This window comes from Palaemon carinicauda, chromosome 39, assembly GCF_036898095.1.
Source record: "Palaemon carinicauda isolate YSFRI2023 chromosome 39, ASM3689809v2, whole genome shotgun sequence".
NCBI lineage: Eukaryota > Metazoa > Arthropoda > Malacostraca > Decapoda > Palaemonidae > Palaemon > Palaemon carinicauda.
The window spans coordinates 13,302,071-13,309,570 of record NC_090763.1 but is presented as its reverse complement, the minus strand read 5'-3'; the positions used below and the strand labels follow the sequence as shown (position 1 = coordinate 13,309,570).

The window sequence follows — 7,500 nt, the reverse complement described above, 5'->3', positions numbered from 1 at the left end:
AGAATCAATTAAAAAAAAAAAATGTTGAAAAAAAATTGAAAATAAAAAAAAAAAAAAATTTTGTAGAAAAAAAATAATGCTGAAAATCAACAAAAATTCCAAGCGCCCCCCCCCCAAAAAAATTAAAAAATGATAAAAATGTATGCTTGGGCATAGCCCTTTCTGCCCCATTCCTCAACATGTGCCCAAAATCTGACCAAAATCATTATAAATGACTCCGTGGAAAGATCAGAAAGACACCAGAAAGAAAATTCTAAAATGAACTTTCAAGCTTATTAAAACTAAAATAATATGCGTAAATTTAATTCAAACACCCTTCTCTCAGACTCTTGGAAATCTTAAAAGTCTTCTAAAACTATCTTTTAATAAAGTTTGTTGAAAGGATCTGAATTTAGATATTAATCAGATATCCTCTATCAATTTGTTTAAGATTTACATCAAGGATATATCTCTTTAATCAAAGAACTGCTTATACTTTTGAGAGATTAATTAGCTAGGACTAATCATGAAAGAAGACACAGGGTAACAATGTCATTTATAAGGGCACAAGTTTGCAATATTTAACTAATTTTTTCATATTGGCTTATGATACAATTCATAAAATGTTTGCAAGACGATGTATTGATAATTCTATCGGAGTGATTAGGGCCTACATGGTTGATTAAATGACTAATTTGAGTTACGAAGATAGACCTTTGAGAGAATTTTATAAGAGCCACGTTGCAATTAAAGTCTTAAAACCTTCAAAGGTTTAAAGGATTAAAAGCCAGTCATGAATGGCAGGGTCAAGGGACAGTGACATTACCCTATGGAGTAGGACAATGCCCTAGAGACTGATCATAGCCATGGCCCCCTCTCCACCCAAGCTAGGCTAGGATCAAAGCTAATGGCTGCTGATGAATCAGCAGATAGACCTATTAGCCTCCCCAAACCCGACATCCTTGGCTCACAAGGATGGTGAGCTTGCAGTGATAAAAGACTCGAACCCCTATCTGGCGTTCACTTTAGTCAGGGACGTTACCACAACCCTTAAAAGTTATTAACAACTACTCGCAATTACTGATTCCTGAGTTCGATCCGCCTTCACATCATAATAGCTGCGCTCACGACATTAAAAGTATTCATTAGTGAACACAATCTCACCGTTATGGAAAGTAGCTCTTCTAGGAGGACACTCCAAAATCAAACCAGCCTTCTCTAGCCTTGGATAGTGCCATAGCCTCTGTACCATGGTCTTCCACTGCCTAGGGTTAGAGTTCTCTTGCTTGAGGGTACACTCAGACACGCTATTCTATCTAATTTCTCTTTCTCTTGTTTTGTTAAAGTTTGCATAGTTTATATAGGAAATATTTATTTTAATGTTGTTGCTATTCTTAAAAATTTTATTTTTCCTTTTATCCTTTCCTCATTGAGCTATTTTCCCAGTTGGGGCCCCTGGGCTTATAGCATCCTGCTTTTCCAACTAGGGTTGTAGCTTAGCAATTAATAATAATAATAATAATAAGGCCCAACAGCCATTGCTTGGTCACCCATAGATTAGGTTTAAGTGTTACTCACGAGTGGCAGTGGCAAGGGATAGTGACAATGCCCAAAAGACTGATCATATACAAATATGATCAGCGCCCAAGCCCCTCTCCAAGTTAGGGCCAGGGAGGGCTAGGCAATGGCAGGTGATGACTCAGCAGGTAGACCTATAGGATCCGCGAAACTCCAATCCTTAGCTCACAAAAATGGCTGGGTTTCAGACACTACTAGAAACTATCAAGCTTGAGCAGGTCTCCAATTCCCGTCCAGCAGAATGCTAGTCAGGAACGTTTCCAATAGGCTACATATAGGGGTTATTTGATATTGGTTATATGTGTACATATTAGTTTTCTAGCATATTGCATTACAGCGCAATGACCTCCCGCCCTACTTAGTCACATATAAGCAACCTCTAAACTTTAAACCTTCATGGATATAAGCGTCGCCAACTACAAAGATTTTTGTTTCTCCAACTGCTGTTCGGTGGATGAGGATGCCTTTAATAGAAGGCATTGGAGAGAGTGCATCAAGCAACCGACCCCTTAATGTAGGGATAACGGTTTGGAAGAACAAGAAGACGGTATTAGTGTCGTAGTCATATGCCAGTCTGCAGAATTTACCTCATTACTGATGGTATACTGGTATACTTCATTCCAATGTCCATGGAAAACAAAATATATTCTCGAGAGGAACAATAACACTCTTAAGCAAAAACTTTGGTCCTAAAGCACAAGAGATGGAAAAGAGTTAGGGAATTTAATTATTGTAAGTTGATCATTGGTTTGAATAATTTCCTTTTTTAAAAGTATTTGATTGTAGAGAAGTAAATTTGATAATATTAATAATCTAAATAATATCATTGATAATATCAATGATAATAATAATAAAGAATAAGGAAAACTCAACAAACTCTCCACTTCCAGAACAAATTAAACCAAGAAAAACGAATAGAAACTCATGATTAGAAGATTTCCATTCACTTTTACAGAAAAACTTTGCCTTCGTTCTTTCATTCAATTCCCCTGAATTGCTTCCAACCTCCTCTCTATTTAATCCCTTCCAAAGTGTCCAAGAAGTAATTCCAAAGGAGTTAGTTCAGCGACAAGACAAACATTTTTCGGAGCCGGTTTAGTACGTGGCCTACCTTTTTTATTATGGTTTAGTATGTGGCCTACATTTTTTATTCTGGTTTAGTATGTGGCCTACCTTTTTTATTCTGGTTTAGTATGTGGCCTACCTTTTTTATTCTGGTTTAGTATGTGGCCTACCTTTTTTATTCTGGTTTAGTACGTGGCCTACCTTTTTTATTCTGGTTTAGTATGTGGCCTACCTTTTTTATTCTGGTTTAGTACGTGGCCTACCTTTTTTATTCTGGTTTAGTACGTGGCCTACCTTTTTTATTATGGTTTAGTATGTGGCCTACCTTTTTTATTCTGGTTTAGTATATGGCCTGCCTTTTTTATTCTGGTTTAGTATGTGGCCTGCCTTTTTTATTCTGGTTTAGTACGTGGCCTACCTTTTTTATTATGGTTTAGTATGTGGCCTACCTTTTTTATTCTGGTTTAGTATATGGCCTGCCTTTTTTATTCTGGTTTAGTATGTGGCCTGCCTTTTTTATTCTGGTTTAGTATGTAGCCTACCTGGCTTGTTAGGTAAGGTAAGGTAAGGTAAGGTTAGGCTAGGTTAGGCCACATACTAAAACAGATAGAATTTGGTGGGTCATTCTCGAAAGGTAGGCCACATACTAAACTGGCACCCATTTTTCTTAGGCCTTACACACAATGTTGTCATTATTAAGATTTTAGACCACTTTTTTTAAGCGTGAGCAACTGAGTGATTAACTTTGTGCGCATATAAAATTTTTAAAATACGCGAATGAATATATTTCATACCGCTTTTTGAGCAAGTTACAATGTTAGCACACAAGTGATTAAGAATATGTATATGTAAAACTATATAAACACACGGATGAATATATTCTATACCACATTTTCAGCAAGTTACATTGTTACATAAGAGTGATTAAGAATCTGTATGAGTTAAACTTTAAAAATACAAGGATGAATATATTTTATTCCACTTTTTCATTTTTTAAGCAAGTTACATTGTTATTATACGAGTGATTAAGAATATGCATATGTAAAACTTAAAAAATACACAGATGAATATATTCTATACCACTTTTTAAGAATGTTACATTGTTAGCATACGATTGATTAAGAATATGTATATTTCAAACTTTAAAAATACACGGATACGATTGATTAAGAATATGTATATGTAAAACTATAAAAATACACGGATGAATATATTCAATATCACTTTTTAAGCAAGTTACATTGTTAGCATACGAGTGATTAAGAATATTTATAAGTAAAACTATAAAAATACACGGATAAATATATTCTATACAACTTTTTAAGCAATTTACATGGTTAGCATACGAGTGATTTAGAATATGTATTTGTAAAACTATAAAAATACACGGCTGAATACATTCTATACCATCTTTTAAGCATAAACATACGAGTTATTAAGAATGTGCACATGTAAAACTATACAAATATACAAATTAATATTCTCGCAGTAGTCATTGCCAAGAAACAAGTAAAATAACGAACTTAAAAATTTATAATAATATCTATACAAATCTTATATAATAAAACAAAATCTAAATAACACATTTCATTGCAGGTAAAATTCTCAGGTAAAATGATGTTGCGATTATAAGTCCCTTCTTTGAACCTCCTTATCATATGATGTGAAATAATATGTATATATGATCAATTTTTAGAGCATTGTCACTGTCCCTTGTCTGTCATTCACAAGCAGACTTTACACAGAGTAAAAGAAAACCAGAGGATTGAAAGAATTTTGAGAAGATATTTGCAGCAAGACACCTAAACTGTATATAATCTTAAGTTTTGTCTCTTTCTTGGTGTTTGCCTCAATCAAACGTCTGTTTTTTTTTTCTATCTTTCTTTTTTTTTGGAGAAGCGGAAATTGGCAAAACGTATCCTGAGGCCTCCCCAGAGTACGTTAGTTTGGCGGGGTGAGGGTGAGGTATGTATGTGGGTACTTCAACATATACTCCCAATTACTGTCCGTTTTTTAAGAAGTTTTATATTGAAGGGAGAGTATTTCTCCTGTCATTATTTTATATTACTTTCTATCTTTATGAAACGTGAAGTTGGAGATTATGAATGGAGAATTATTGAGTTAAAAGCTCAAGATAGACACGACTGGCGAAATCTAACCGAGGCCATTTGCGTTAATACATATAGATGATGATGATGTTGAAAATTATTTGACTTCGAGATTAGAAAATAATAGGGTGATTGTTTAAAAGTTTCTCTATTTCAAAAAGTATTTAGTATAAATAAAATTTCTTATAAATATTTTGTGATGATTTACCATGAAGAGTGCAATTTCAATTTATTACTTAAAACTTGAAAAAATAAAACAAAAACGTATAATTATAACTTGCCGTTGCAGTAAAGAAATAAATGTATTTCAAACGAGACGTAAGATATTCCAACAACGAGAGCTTTCAACTCCATATACACGATTGTGTAAGGCGCATTCCGCTAACCCTTACATAATACTGGTTAATGCTGGTTTCGCCGGGGGATGCTAGGAAGAGCCAGCTTCTACGATATCTCTCGTGCATTTAGTATGCTTGCGTGCTTGCTTTCCATTTTGCCATTCTAATCAAACTTCAGGACCATGTTGCGTGTCCAAAATCTCGTGCACCGTTCATGAACAGGGTGTGAGCTGAATTCTCTTACTTCTCTTGAAATTTATTTATTTGTTTTTCTTTTTTGTTTCCTTTCATCAATGGGATTTTTTATTTTGGAGCTTCTCGGGCTTATGGCATCCTGATTTTCCAATTTATGGTTGTAGCTTAGCTGGTAATAATAATAATAATAATTATAATAATAATAATTATGATTATAATAATTATAATACTAATAATAATAAATAATAATAATAAATAATAAAGAATAATAATAATATTAATAATAATTATTACAATAATAATAATAATAATAATAACAATACTAATAAATAATAATGAATAATAAATAATAATAATTAATAAAGAGTAATAATAATAATAATAATAATAATAATAATAATAATAATAATAATAATAATAATAATAATAATAATAATAATAATAATAACAGCATGTACAAAGCACTTATTGTTTTAGTCATTTTTGAAGGAGGGTTGGTAATCTCTCCTTGCAAAAGATGTTCAGCTACCTGCCTTTGTTTCTTTACTTCTTAATAATAAGCTTGCAACAAGTAGTGGATATCTTTTATCTTGAAGATTAACCAAAGAAAAGGAAGGCGAGAGCTCACCGAGGAGATTCATATAATATAATCCTTTTAATTCTTATAACTAATTCAATGATCCTTTTAATTCTTGGAATTATTTCAAAGACCCTTTTCATTCTTGGAACTAATTAAAAAATCCTTTAATTATTGAACTAATTCAATAATAGTGTTAATACTTAAACTAATTCAATGATCCTTTCAATTCTTGTAACTATTTCAATTATCCTTTTAATTCTTGGACTAATTCAATTATACTTTTAATTCTTTTAACTAATACAATAATCCTTTTAATTCTTGGACTAATTTAATGCTCCTTTTAATTCTTGGACTAATTCAAAGATCCTTTTAATTCTTGGACTAATTCAAAGATCCTTTTAATTCTTGAACTAATTCAATGATCCTTTTAATTCTTGGTGGACTAATTCAATGATCCTTTTAATTCTTGGACTAATTCCATGATCCTTTTAATTCTTGGACTAATTCCATGATTTTTTTTAATTCTTGGACTAATTCCATGATTCTTTTTAATTCTTGGACTAATTCAATGATCCTTTTAATTCTTGGACTAATTCAATGATCCTTTTAATTCTTGGACTAATTCAATGATCCTTTTAATTCTTGGACTAATTCCATGATTCTTTTTAATTCTTGGAACTAATACAATAATCCTTTTAATTCTTGGAACTGATTCAATGATCCTTTTCATCCTTAGACTAATTCGATGATCATTTCAATTCTTGGAGCTTATAAAACAGGCCTTCTAATTCTTGAAACTAATGAAATGATCCTTTAATTTGTGCAAGTAACTAAATGATCCTTTTTCAATCTTGGAACTAATTCAATGATTCTTTTAAATACTTGAAACGAATTAAATGATCCTTCTAATTCTTGAAATTAATTCAATAATCTTATTAATTCTTGAAACCAATTCAATAATCTTGTTAATTTCTGAAACTAATTCAATAACCTTTTTAATTCTTGAATATAAAATAATCTTTTTAATTCTTAAAACTAACGAAATAATCTTTTAATTCACTGATCGTTTTTAATTCTTGAAACGAATGTTTTTAATTCTTGAAACTAATTCAATTATCTTTTCAATTCTTGAAACTAATTCCTTAATCCTTCTAATTATTGAAAATAATTAAATAATCCATTTAATTCTTGAAAGTAATTCAATAAACCTTTAAATTCTTGAAACTAATTAAATAATCCTTCTATCTTTTATAACTAATTCAATAGTCTTTTTAATGCTTGAAACTAACTCAATTATTTTAAATCTTGAAACTAATTCAATAATCCTTATAATTTACGAATTCAATAATTCTTATAATTCTTTTAATAATAATAATAATAATAATTATTATTATTATTATTATTATTATTATTATTATTATTATTATTACAATCTAGACTCACGTCCAATACATTCAAGTACTGCAAAGTAATTAAAATAAGTAATGTAATAAGCTATCTCTAACCCTGAACAAACGGTCAATGTCAAGCACTAACAGAGAAACACGAATCTCTTCATCCGCAGACACGCACGAACGCCCCCCCCCCCCCCCAAAATACATTTAAATCGTCCATTATTTCCAGGTTCCTCTGAGAAAACACTTGAGAACACAATGCC

At 31.4% G+C, this 7,500-nt stretch overlaps 1 protein-coding gene across 1 annotated transcript in view; it reads right to left on the bottom strand.

The window, feature by feature from the left end:
• Positions 1–7,500, bottom strand: part of LOC137631261 (uncharacterized) — a 775,190-nt gene that overhangs the window by 751,476 nt on the left and 16,214 nt on the right. The gene's annotated exons all lie outside the window — the stretch shown is intronic.